We start from the raw sequence: 14,427 nt of genomic DNA on the forward strand, positions 1-14,427 counted from the left end.
TGGTGTAAAAATGAACAATATGAAATCATTTGCACTTTTGTCCCTATTTTGTGCGGTCTTTAATTTTTATCCCTCAAAATTAATATTTTTTGTGGGACATAAATATATATTTTCTCATCATAATATACAATAAGTTATAATAAAATGTGGTGCAAATTTTGTGCTAAATAATTTTGCACACAATTTTATTTTTCTTAATATGGCATAGATTTGATTTTGAAAGGCAAAAGTTAAAGACCAGCCCATTTGAAAGGCAAATCATGCAATTTCTTCATAATGTGTACTTTGACGGTTGTGCCCCAATTATTGCCTCTTCTTTCTACCTTTAATTCCAAGATTTTCACTTGATATTGGTAAAATTCATTTGGATATTCTCTTTATTAAAGGGTCGTTATATTCCCATGCATGAGAGGCCAATTGGTCCCAATTCCTTCACCATTTAGTATACATATAATATCGTATATCGTCTCGTTTTCTTAATTTATAAAGATGTAAGCATATAAAGAAGTCAATGGGATTCAACATTTACTATATGTATATATATACCAATTAAATAATTTTCACTTTGTACTATCGCTTTTCGAAGAAGGGGAGTTCAGATGAACCCCTTGTAGCACCTAAATCTACCCCGGTCTAGCTTTTAGTGAAAGGTCCAAATTTGCCCCTTGCACCATATAAAATTGTTAGTTTTTGCTCCATTACACTTTTGGTCGATTCATAACTTTGCCATTATCAAATTATCTTGCACTTGCCATTGCCTTTTACGGGTATCCAACATAAAACGGGTGGATTCCACGAGTCCAAATTTTTCGGGAAAATTTTATACAAATTTAACCTTCAACCTCTGACTATGATTTAAAATTACCTTTCGATTGGCTTTCCTTTAGGGGTCAAGGGCAGAAATAAGATTTTTCCTAACGGCATGAATTGTGAGCAATGTTCGACCAAAAATTAACGGAGGATAAAATTGCTCAATTTGAAATTTTACATTGTACATAGGCGTCGCTTTCTTTGCCAATTAAGGAGAATGCCTAGCAATTGAAATATTGGCTCCTAAATCGGACATCGTATGATAACAAGTAAGCATATCCCAATAAATGCCATTAAGACTATTCAACGACTAGAGATTCCCGCGACTTTCATTTTTCATGGAATCATGGTCAAAATCTTTAGAGATCGCCCTCTTTTTCCCTTTTTTTTTTCCCCCCAAAAGAAATGATTTGTGGTATATTATATGAGTTCATACGTACAAAAGAAATGATTAAGCTCATAGTCAAGAGTATAGATATTTGGTGAATTTTTTAATACATAATTTAAAATATATGGTTTATGAATGGTCTCGGATGGGATAAAACTCAAATAAAATAGATACTATAATAATAATTGAGCTCATAGTCAAATATGTATAGATATTTGGTGAATTTTTTAATACATATACAAGGTTTAAGGAAAAACCTATTGGTTTCACATTGATGTCAACGAATAATGGAATCCCCAAATCAGGACAATGGGATAAGCAATAACTAGTCTTTTGGTACTCCTTATATTACCAACAGTTTACACTTGGCCTTTTAACTAGACAAAGCTCAAATGCGTAGCTAGTATAAAGTTTAGATATGATAAGACAAATTTTTATGTCAGCTAACTATTCTTTTTGTATAATCTAGAGCAGTGGCGAGCCTGGAATTCAAATAAGATTAAAACAAAAAGATTTTTTTTTGACAAGGGGATTCGACAACTTATATATATGTAAATAAAATCATTTCTACCTTATTACACAGTCTAATTTTTCAACTAACGGGGTTCAATTGAATACCCTTGCACCCCTCTGCCTGCGCCCCTGATGTAGAGGTTAATAAGTTTAGGGGAATCCATCCCAATACAGCCAATGTTTTTCCTCTTGGAATCTACAATTAATAGTGTCTTGGAGGTGGACCATATTTAACACACATAAATCCGTAATTTATAAGCTAGTTCCACCTCTGCATAAGTGTCGGAATGATTTATTATGATGACATATATTCTTATCAAAATACTACAAAATTCAGTTTGCTTTTTTTTTTTTTTTCAAATGTAATCACCCATTAATGGGTAGCTTTTATTCCATCATATGCCCGAGGTGGCCACAGTCTTCAATTAATAATGAAAATAATCCCTTATATGGATAATATTAAATTATGTACCTACCAAAGTAATGAGGTAACAAACCTTTACTAACTAACAAGCATGAAGAAAATAAGAGATAGAGAGAACTAGGTATACTACGATTTGTGATTTGCTAGGTGATGACTAAACCTTCATCTCACCATTACTTTTCAAATACTCCACAAAATTTCTAATGTAGGAGTCGTGAAGCTTTCGGTCATTCTTTTTGTAGCTCTTAGCTCTTCCCCTTCCTCGAAACCATCGAATTCTCTTAATGACATTGCTATGTCATTTCCACAAAAAGATCCATCTTCTTTTTTTTTCGATCGCCAAGCCTTTCTCTACTAGTAATCTTGCATTATATATCGAAAATAAAATCAAGAACATGACCTTATTACACAGTTTCAATTTTCGAACCCCAACGGCATGAAAAAGAGTCCTCAATTGATGAATGTACCCTTGGGGCCCAACCAATGTGCACCAACCCTCTCCCTTTCGTTGCTTCGCCAAAGCCCGATGGCAAAGCATTACATAAGTTTAGGGAATATCCACATAAACGGTAGTCCTGAGAGTTGTACTCCGTTTGCAATTTCATATAGTTGATTCTTACTAAATTTGCATTCACTCCCAAATCCCACAAACACAACGGATCTTGGCTTTTGTCGGTCGAGCCATTTGGAAATCTTCTGCCACTCTGGCTGACCGGCAAGAGTTCTTTCATCCAGGGGTAATATTTCATAGGAAGCAATCTCGGAATAAACTTCCCAAGATTCTTATATGGTCTCTAAATTATCTTAGTCGGTGCAAGTACGTATAGCCAAATTATAAGAGGAAAAGTAGGATAAGCAATTCAACAATTCTCTCAAGGGATGTAGCATATAATCACTTGCATTTTTATTTTCGATAAGCGAATCGATGGGAAATCACCCATTGGTGGTGGTGTTTCAAAAGTTCAATCATAGCAAAATCCATCTTGGGGTGGCCGGGCGGTCTTCCATTAATAATGAAAATAATCCTCAATAGGGATAAGACACTGAAGCTAATGAGGGGGATGTCAAGATCTCGACCAATCTCAACTACCCAATTGGAGTTAATATCAATGATGATCCAACAAGCATGAAGATGAATAAGCTTGATTAGAGAGATCATAAGCTACTTTTGTAGACTTTCTCATGAGGAATGTCTAAACCTTCATAAAAGGCACCTATCATCAAGTTTTGGCAATGGAAATTCCACTAAATTTACTAGTGGTGCTAAGTTGGGGGTAATTTTGGGAAGTCTCTTAATGTTTTTGGGAGTAGAAATGAAAGAGACATTAACTCCTTCTTTGGCTAAAGCTATCCCCTTCCTTGGAAAAATCGCTGTGACCAAATGCTAACCATGGCAATGTCATTGCAACATGAACAACGCCATCTTTTCTCATGTTCATTGTTTTGTTTGTTTGAATGCACTTTTTGCTCTATGTTTTTTCAAGTGCATAGTGAGGGAAAGACGTCCCTCTATATATATTGAATTGTGATTTAATTAGGTTACTTAAATGACAATATGGCAGGTAATCTTTTTATCTAATATCTATATCATTCCACTTGGAAAAATCTTTTTCCTTTTTAAATTATGATTTAGGTGACTTAAATGATAATGCAGGTAATATAATCTATATATATATATATATATATATATATATATATATATATATATATATATATATATATATCGCCAAACTATAAGAGATGTAAAGACAAACATCTCTCTTGACTAGAAAAGTCATTTATCTTTTTTTTTTAAATTTATACTTAAGTAGGTGACTTAAATGACAATGGCAAGTAATCTATCTATATATATCCATATTTCGGACATAAGATAGTATGATTTTACTAGTCATTTATTTTGCATTATATATAAATTAATTAAAACACAAGGTATCTTATATTTATTAACCATATTCTCAATCATCACAAATCACCTAAAGTGAGAGAAAATTTAAAATTCTAAAAGGGGTAATATCCCTTTAGCAAGATATTGTGATTTCGTATGGAGCTTCTTTATAGTGGTCTCAACACGTATGTCACCTTCCAGAGTTCGGTGCTACGTATAGACAATTCTATATTTTGTTAAGTGGTCTATAGTAGGATCATGTCCCATTTAAAAAAGTTTTGCGCGAGCATTCTGGTTCCAAGATGTAGAAACATATTAATAAATTGTGCATTTGTTCGTATTTAAAGAAATGTAAGCGACCATCGATGGGAAAAATATGGTGGTGGTGTTGTCAAAAGTTCTATTCTTGCATGATCCATCTTGCTAAAGGTGATTTTTGTTGATTTGGGGCCCGATGAAGCAATTCTCCCTTGGCAAAAAAAAATTTATGCATAAAGCATTACTTTCTTGAGGGGATGTCAAGATCTTGTGCTCCGATCTCAACTATCCAATTGTGTTAATATCAACGATGATCCACCATTTATATAGTCGCGTGATGAATCGCATGATTGGATATTAAAGAAAAGAATGCCATGTGGCTATTAAAGTAGCTTTACTTTCTCATGAGAGGAATGAACATATAACTCCATTGACTCTATCATCGTTTTTTTAAAAAGGCACCTATCATCAAAAAGTTTTGGCTATTATATATATGGAAATTCCACTAAATTTACTAGTGGTGCTAAGTTGGGGGTAATTTTGGGAAGTCTCTTAATGTTTTTGGGAGTAGAAATGAAAGAGACATTAACTCCTTCTTTGGCTAAAGCTATAGAAAGCTGGAAAAATGGCTGCATGTGACCAAATGCTAACCATGGCAACATTGCAACATGAACAACGCCATCTTTTCTCATGTTCATTGTTTTGTTTGTTTGAATGCACTTTTTGCTCTATGTTTTTTCAAGTGCATAGTGAGGGAAAGACGTCCCTCTATATATATTGAATTATGATTTAATTAGGTTACTTAAATGACAATATGGCAGGTAATCTTTTTATCTAATATCTATATCATTCCACTAGGAAAGTTATTTATCTTTTTCCTTTTTAAATTATGATTTAGGTGACTTAAATGATAATGGCAGGTAATATAATCTATCTGCGCGCGCGCGCGCGCACACACACACACACACATATATATATATATATACATACAATTCTGGACTAAAGAGAGTGACGTGACACTCTCTATGACTAGAAAAGTCATTTATCTTTTTCTTTTAAATTTATTACTTAAGTAGGTGACTTAAATGACAATGGCAAGTAATCTATCTATATATCCATGTAATTCTGGACATAAGAGAAGTGACGTGACACTTTTTAAGACTAGAAAAGTCATTTATTTTGTTCCCTTTTCACTAAAAGCTTAATTAAGTTGTTAGAAAGAGTATACTTATATTTACTTAACCATATTCTCAATCATCACAAATCACCTAAAGTGAGAGAAAATTTAAAATTCTAAAAGGGAGTAGAAAAGTAATCCCTTTATGAGATATTGATTTCGTATGGAGCTCCCGGGGCTTTGATCTAGTGGTAAGAGCGCAACACGTGATGTATCGGTTAGGCGCACGTCACGAGTTCAAACCCTGCTCTAGATAATATTCTAGTATTTAGTTAAGTGGAGAAGGCTGGAGGGGCGGGCCCATTATCCTATTTAAAAAAAGATTTTGTAAGGACATATATGGTTCCATTCTATTACTTCGAAAAGATTAGAAACAATTAATTAACATCATTGTTGATTTGATTATAACAATCTCGAACTAAAGAAATCCAAAACCCTTAGGCAAGAAAACTATTATGCATAAAGAAATCATAATTTCTATGAATGAAAGGAGAATTACCTTTTTGACTATTCTTGTGCTCCAATTCTTGCTAAAGGTGATTTTTGTTGATTTGTTCAACAATCTGGAATTAAAGAAATGCAGGGCAATTCTCCCTTGGCAAGAAAAAATAATTTATGCATAAGCATTACTTTCTTGCCAAAGGAGAATAGCCTGCTATTCTTGTGCTCCAATTCTTAAAATTTCCTTGTGACACTTCATATTTGTGCACCACCATTTATATAGTCACTTGAAATTCGCATAATTCATTTGGATATGCTAAAGAAAAGAATGCCATGTGGCTATTAAAGGATCTTTACTTTCACATACATGAGAGGCCAATAGAACATATAACTCCATCATGACTTCGCTATCGTCTCGTTTTTTAATTTATAAGGAAATAAATATACGAAAAGATCAAAAAGATTTAACATCTATTATATATATAGAGAAAATAATTTCAGCTTCACAATGTAATTCTCTATAAGAAGATTATGGATGAACTTAGCCGATTCTATAGCCTTTTAAACGATAGCTTTTAAGGGAAATGCCCAAATTTTCCCCTTGTACTGTATAAAATTGTTTGATTTTGCTTCATTATACTTTGGTCGATTCATAACCTTGCCGTTATATATCAAAATGTCTCGTATTTGCTATTGCCTTTAATGGAGCTCCATCGTAAAATGGGGGGACTCCACACGTCCAATTTTTTTGAGAAAAGATAGTACAAATTTACCCTTCAACTTTTGACTACAATTTACCCCCAGATTGGCGTCCCTTTAGGGGTCAAGGGAAGAAATAAAATTTTATTTAAGTTTAACGACCGCACAAAATTGCTCAATTTGGAATTGTATATAGCTGTCGCTTTCATTGTCAAAACGAGAATGCCTTTCTATAGAAAACTTGGCTCCTAATATCGGACATCCTAAGAAAACAAGAAAGCATATACCAATAAATGCCATTAAGGCTATTCAACAGCTATGGAGATTCTCATGACTTTCCTTTTTCATGGAATCTTGGTCAAAAGCTTTATAGATATCTGTCTTTTTCCCTTTTGTGGTATTATGCTGCTATACGTACAAAAAAAAATAAAAATGAAAGATTCGATGCAGGCTTCTTTAAATTATTTCCTAATACATGAACTAAGATATATAATTTATGTATCACCTAAATCTATGAAATTTTATTTCTTCCAACAGTGTCCAAATATAAAATGTATCATTCTTTTAGAACGGACTAATAAGAAATAATGTCACATAAACTGAAATAGAAGGAGTAATATCTTATTAAACCAAATTATAGATTCATTTCAATATAATACTTGAAAAGCAAGAGGAAGTATGATTATATCATCATGTTGAAATGCATTGAGCGCATAGACATTTATTTGTAATTTGCTAGTTGATGACTAAGCCTTCATCTCACCATTACTTTTCAAATACTCGACAAAATTTCTAACATAGGAGTCTTGAAGCTTTCGGTCACCAAAAATAGCAGCAGCCTTTTTTGCTCGAGCTCTTAGCTCTTCCCCTTCCTCTGAAACCATAGCTTCTCTTAATGACATTGCTATGTCATTTCCACTAAACGATCCATCTTCTTCGTTCCTCTTCACTTCAATCGCCACGCCTTTCTCTACTAGTAATCTTGCATTCAATCCCTGATCGAAAATGAAAGGCAACACCACAAGAACATGACCATGTTGTAAAGTTTCAATGGTCGAACCCCATCCTGCATGAAAAAGAGATCCTCCAATTGATGAATGTGCCAGAATTTCCTTCTGTGGGGCCCAGCCAATGTGCACCAACCCTCTCCCTTTCGTTGCTTTGCCAAAGCCCGATGGCAAAGCATCAGCATCGTTCGAAGCCCATTCGGGCTTCTGAATTATCCACATAAACGGTAGTCCTGAGAGTTGTACTCCGTTTGCTATTTCATATAGTTGATCCTTACTAAATTTGCATTCACTCCCAAATCCCACAAACACAACGGATCTTGGCTTTTGTCGGTCGAGCCATTTGGAAATCTTCAATCTGGAAGTTCTTTCATTTTGGTAATTCTTCGGGTGGAAGTAATCCGATTGGAATCAGTGGCTTCCCATGGATTCTCTTATGTGTCTCTAAGTAATCGCCTTCCACTTCAGTGCAAGTACGTATAGCCACAATTCTATACGCGTCGTCTATTGGATCATGTCCCACTAAAGTTTCGCGTGTAGCACTCTCTCCAATTTGTAGGACAGCTATCATTTTCATAGCTTCGTATTTTCGGTAAGCGACCATCGATGGGAAATCCACCCATGGTGGTGGTGTTGTCAAAAGTTCAAGTGATGGCTCTGATCTTTCTAAAAGGGATGAATAGGAAGTCGAGGCTTTTGGGGCCCGAAGAAGACCCTTAAAGCAGCAGTGAAGACGCTGAAGCTAATGAGGGGGATATCAAGATCTCGAACGATCTTAACTATCCAATTGGCATTAAAATCGATGATGATCCAATCTGGCCTTTCGCGCGTGATGAATCGCTTGATTGGCTCTTGAAGGAGATCATAAGCTACTTTTAAATAGCCTATTTTCTCATAAGGAATGTCAACATATGCCTCAGCATCATCAGGCAAATCATCAACTTTTGGCAATGGAAATTCAACTAAATTTACTAGTGATGCTAAATTAATGGGAACTTTAGGGAGTCTCTTAATATTTTTGGGGGTGGAAAGGAAAGAAACGTGAACTCCTTCTTTGGCTAGAGCTATAGAAAGTTGAAAAAAGGGCTGCATGTGACCAAATGCTAACCATGGCAACATTGCAACATGAACAACACCATCTTTTCTCTTGTTCATTGTTTTGTTTGTTTGAATGAATCTTTTTGCTCTATGTTGTTTCAAGTGCATAGTGAGGGAAAAATTAACGTCCCTTTCCATATATTGAATTATGATTTAAATAGATTACTTAAATGAAAATGGCAGGTAATCTATTTATCTATATATCTAAATCATTCTACTAGGAAAGTCATTGAATTATGATTTAATTAGGTTACTTAAATGAAATTGGCAGGTAATCTATTTATCTATATATCTATATCATTCTACTAGGAAAGTCATTTATCTTTTCCTTTTTATATTATGATTTAGGTGACTTAAATGATAATCATATCTATATCTATCTAATTGGAGATAAGAGAGGTGATGTGGCACTCTCTACGACTAGAAAAGTCATTTATATATGTATATATTTTTTTATTATGATTAATTAGGTGACTTAAATAATAGTTTTAGGTAATCTATTTATACATCTATATTATTATGGAGAGATGATGTGGCATTCTCTATGACTAGGAAAGTCATTTGTCTTTTTCTTTTTTAAATTATGATTTAGGTGATTAGTTAAATGATAATGACAGGTAATTCTATCTACATATATTTTTGGACTTAAAGAGAGATGACGTGGCACTCTCTATGTCTGGGAAAGTCATTTATCTTTTTTTTTTTAAAAAAAAAAAAACTATGATTTAATTAGGTGACTTAAATGATAATGCCAAGTAATCCATCTTTCTATATATCTATCTTTTTAAATCTATATAATTGTTAGAGAGAGTATATTTTTATTTAATTATTCATATTCTCAACCATCTCAAATACCTAAAACGTGAGAAAATTTAATATTTAAGAGGGAGTAAAAAAGAAATCCCTTTACGAGATATTGGATTTTGTATGGACATATATGGTTCCATTTGAGAAAGAAGTAGAACCAATTAATTAAATATTATTGGTGATTTGTTCATCAATCTGGAACTAAAGAAATGCAGGGCAATTCTCCCTTGGCAAGAAAAATATTATGCATAAAGCATAGCTTTCTTGCTAAAGGAGAATAGCCTGCTATTCTTGTGCTCCAATTCTTGAAATTTCCTTGACATACTTCATATTTGTTCACCATCATTTATATAGTCACTTCATTCGCATAATTCACTTGGATATATGCTGAAGAAAAGAATGCCATATGGCTATTGTCTATATTAAAAGAATCTTAACATTCCCATGGTGGCCAATAGAACATATAACTCCATCATGACTTTGTTATCGTCTTGTATTTTAGTGTACAAAAGGGTAAATATACAAAGAAACTAATGAGATTTAACATCTACTATATATATAGAGAAAATAGTTATAGCCTTACAATGTAATTCTCCGTATAAGGAGATTCTTATGAACCCCCTTGCAGCGAGGCGATGACGTTGCGGGGAAATGTCCAAATTTGCCCCTTGTACTAGATAAATTTTTCAAGTTTGCTTCGTTACACTTTTGTTCGGTTCATAACCTTGCCGTTATATATCAAATTGTTTCGCCTTTATTACTGCCTTTAATGGAGCTCCAATGCGTTAAATGGATGGACTCCATCTCCAAATTTTTTGAGAAAAATGATATTACAAATTTACTCCTCAACCTTTTGCTACGATTAAAATTACCCTCAAATTGGCGTCCCATTAGGGGGTCAACGGCAAAAATAACGACACAAGTAATATTAGACCAAAAGTTTGACGACAGAACAAAATTGCTCAATTTGAAATTGTATATAGGTGTTTATATTGCACGGACTATACAAAAATGCACTACTTTTGGAGAATCCGATACATAACCACCGGTATTTTTGAAGAGTTCGAAACAACATAGGTTGGCGTCACTTTCATTCTCAAAAGGAGAACGCCTTTCCATAGAAAACTTGGCTCCTAATGTCGGACATCCTAAGATAACAAGAAAGCATATACCAATAAATGCCATTAAGGCTATACAACAGCTATATATTCTCATGACTTTAATTTCTTTTTTCATAGAATCTTGGTCAAAAGCTTTAGAGATCCCTGCCTTTTACCCTTTTGAGATATTATGCTGTACAAAAATAAAGATTGGACTTAGGTTTTTTGTTGCTTTATCAGAAGTGTCACAATGATTTGTTAATGGTGACATAATTCTGATCATAAACTCTAAAATACACTTTACTTCTAATTGGAAGGTCAAGATATTCCAATGATATTCTACCTCTTTTTTTACTAGTTATATATGAAAAACTTGGAAACTTGTAAAAATAGAGGAAGGGGACAAGAAAAGGAACTATTTTTTCATTACCAAACAAGAGAAAAGGTCCAGATTCGTCTTCGTATTTTGTGTAAAGGCCGAGCTTTATCTTTTGTTAAAAGTTTGATTCATTCATGTCCTCGCCACAATGTTGACTGAATATTTGCCCGATTAGTCACTAATGGACCTATATTATATAGGGAAAAGGTCTTAAAATTGTTCTTCTTGGTTAGAGAAAGATCTAGTCATCTAGCCTTGCCATCCAGCGACTTAATTTCTATGTCCCAACTTGACTCATCAGCCTAGATAACCGTTAAATTATTTTTCGGTAGTTAGATTAATATTGCAACGAAAATAAAGAACACAAGGGGAAAATCCCCACCTTTACATTAATACAAAACATACAAAGCACACCCTCACTTGCTATGGCTACAGTTCATCCAAATCCCACTTCCACTCGACAATATCACAAGCCAATCAATGCCACAATAATACTTCTCAAGCCTAATTAGACTCTTGAATACTCTTTTGAAACCCTCACATTTCTTTTTAGTATTACTTGTAGAATGCCTCACGATTTTCCCACCTCTCTGACTAAGTACAAAGTTACACCTATACTGCCTCCATTTCAATTTATGTTAACCTTTTTGGAGTACGAGGGTCAAACTTTATAACCTTGACCATAAATTTTAACATAGATTTTTCAAGTTTGTAAAAATAAAATTTATATATTTAAAAACTACGTAAAAAGTAGTTTAAGTCATGATAATTTATAATTCAAATAATTTAGAAAAAATGTATGAAAAACATGGCCAAAGAGCCACCTCGTAGACTCCCCAAATAGTAACATGTTCACATAAATTGAAACAGAGGGAGTATAACACATCTGACAACCTTTGACTTTTGCAAGCTTGTTGTACCAAACTAGGGGGTGGGCATAGTTTGGGTCAACTTGAAATCCAAATCGAAATCCGAATATTTTGTATATTTGGTTTAGATTTTTGGATTATGGATTGGATTTAGGATTTTATTTTTATAATTTTTGGATTTCGGATTGGAAATTGGGTTTAGTGCAAACAATTTTATACCTTATATTTAGCCCTACCGATACTGTATGTGTCCAATACTAATTATTCCAAAGACAATCGATTAGTATTAGTACGCTACAGCCCTACCCATTATAATATTACGTCCAATATAAAATTTTCTACCAAAGTAAACAATAAAGCTTGCAAAGGTGGAGTTTACTTCACTACTTTAAGAATAAGACAGCTTCTAATGAAACAAATAAAGTAATGTAGAATACTATGTGAATTGATACCTCTTGATTTAGTGGTAACAACTCTTGCTGAATCAACATATTTGGTTTCACATTATGCTAAGACCTGTAACTTGGTAACTGCGGCACATGAGTTTTGAATCTAATAAACTAAGCCTACCTTGGAGGCTTAAAAGTCAAAACCGAAAATGCGAAATATCCAAACCGATTAACCTGAAACCGAACTTAAAAAATCCGACCCAATCCGAATTTATTTGGATTGGATTTGGATTGTAATTTCTTCAATCCGAAAATCGTAAATCCCAAATTTTTATATTCAATCCGACGGCCCCAACGTCCACCCTAAGTACCAACTCTTTGTTCTAGTCCCATTCATTGTCCCGCATGTTGATTTCGTCTGCACATAGGATCCATGACTAGGTTATCATGCCAACCCCTTTGCTGCCATCTTGTTACGTCCGATGCCAAAGAGCCAAGATAGTCAAAGCCAGATTTCTTTGTTAGTTAAGTACAACTCCTTTCTAATTTGGTAGTCTCGTACGTATTATAAAGAAGAAGATTCCCGTGAGAGGGTGGATGTAATTCAGCTCGAACGAAGTGAGAGGGCGACTGAAAAGGAGACTCGACCTACAGGAAGAGGGAAAAGGCAAGGAACTTTCAACAGGCATGGTACGAGAGGAAAGAGACTAAGAGCCGTAGTAACGCAAAGGCTGCCCTGTCAAGAATCCCACTGAACCCATTCCCTTATCCAAGGGAAGGAAATCCATTTATGTCGCTAAAGTGTGTGACTATCTAATCTAAAAGTTGAAGATGTCATAGAAAGTTCACTTCTCTTTATTTACTTAATAACGTCTTAACATGCCCCTCACGTGTGGGCCCGATTCTTTAAGCCAAGCACATGAAAATTCTTTTTGATAAATAATGGGAGCCTGGGAGACTTGAATCCAAAACCTCTGTTGCCTGGGGGAGTTGAATCCAAAACCTCTGTTTACTCAGATACTGCGTTAAAGTATGTGACCATCTTTTTTATTTCTTAATTATGTCTTCAACACCTTCATTGCTAAAAGTATTATAAGAATTTTATTACATTTTTGTTGATTGTTCAGCAATCTGGAACTGAAGAAACGTAGGGAAATTCTCCCTTGGCAAGAAACAAAGTTATGCAAAAGCATAGCATTCTTGCTAAAGGAGAATAGCCTGCCATTCTTGTGCTACATTAATCTTCAATTCTTGAAATTTCCTTGAGTAGCTTCTCATTTGTTCACCACCATTATATAGTCACTTGACATTCGCATAATTCATTTGAATATGCTGAAAAAAAGAAGACCATGTGGCCATTTTTGTTAAATGGTCTTTACCTTCACATGAGAGGCCAAACACTTCACTATGACTTCATTTTCTTGATTTATTCCTTCCTTTTGTTGAATCAAGATATGCTGAAGAACCTGCACTGCATATTCCTTCAATCACCTAAATTTATGAAAGGACCAACTTTTCGTTTATGAAAGACTTCTAGGGTGTGTCGCAAAGGCGAATTCAGGATTTAAACTCTATAGTTCAATCTTTTAAAATTCTTAGCATTGAACCCATTATATTTTTAAAATTATAGGTTCATGTCTACTATTTACACATAAATTTATGTATGCTTTGCATTGAAAGTTATGGGTTCATTTGAAGCCGTACTTATAGTGGTACATACACCCTTGCTTTCTATTTCCGCGCTTCAAAACCACGGAACACATGGCCGGCACCAGATGTCTTAACGTGCACCATGCAAATTCAATTACAGAATACAATACTCATTTGCCCAAACGGAAAGTTATTTGCATACGATCATACACATATATTTCCTGTGTCTTATTGTGTATGACACTGTTATTTCTTTTCTAGTTTGTGCTAACAGTGTTCTTTATTTAGTATAATTTCTCAATTCAATTTAATATCTTTTATTAAATTACGTTACAATCCCCTGCTAGTTTGTAACACTTCTTATAATAGCATGCATACCAAAGAGTATCTCATAGTAATGTATTTGAACTTTCCAATATTAGTGTAAATATTTTAATGTTCTGGAAGTTAGTGATATCTTTAAATATTTGAACCACAACTCTATGTGTCAAAATCGAAAATATCACACACATGATATTATTTAGTAGCTTAGA

At 34.1% G+C, this 14,427-nt stretch overlaps 2 pseudogenes; both read right to left on the reverse strand.

The window, feature by feature from the left end:
• Positions 1–2,289: 2,289 nt before the first annotated feature.
• LOC132038229 (soyasaponin III rhamnosyltransferase-like) lies at positions 2,290–3,568 on the reverse strand (annotated as a pseudogene).
• Positions 3,569–7,284: 3,716 nt separating this feature from the next.
• LOC132038230 (putative UDP-rhamnose:rhamnosyltransferase 1) lies at positions 7,285–8,757 on the reverse strand (annotated as a pseudogene).
• Between the last annotated feature and the right edge of the window lie 5,670 nt (positions 8,758–14,427).

This window comes from Lycium ferocissimum, chromosome 11 (genome assembly GCF_029784015.1).
Source record: "Lycium ferocissimum isolate CSIRO_LF1 chromosome 11, AGI_CSIRO_Lferr_CH_V1, whole genome shotgun sequence".
NCBI classification, from domain to species: Eukaryota; Viridiplantae; Streptophyta; class Magnoliopsida; order Solanales; family Solanaceae; genus Lycium; species Lycium ferocissimum.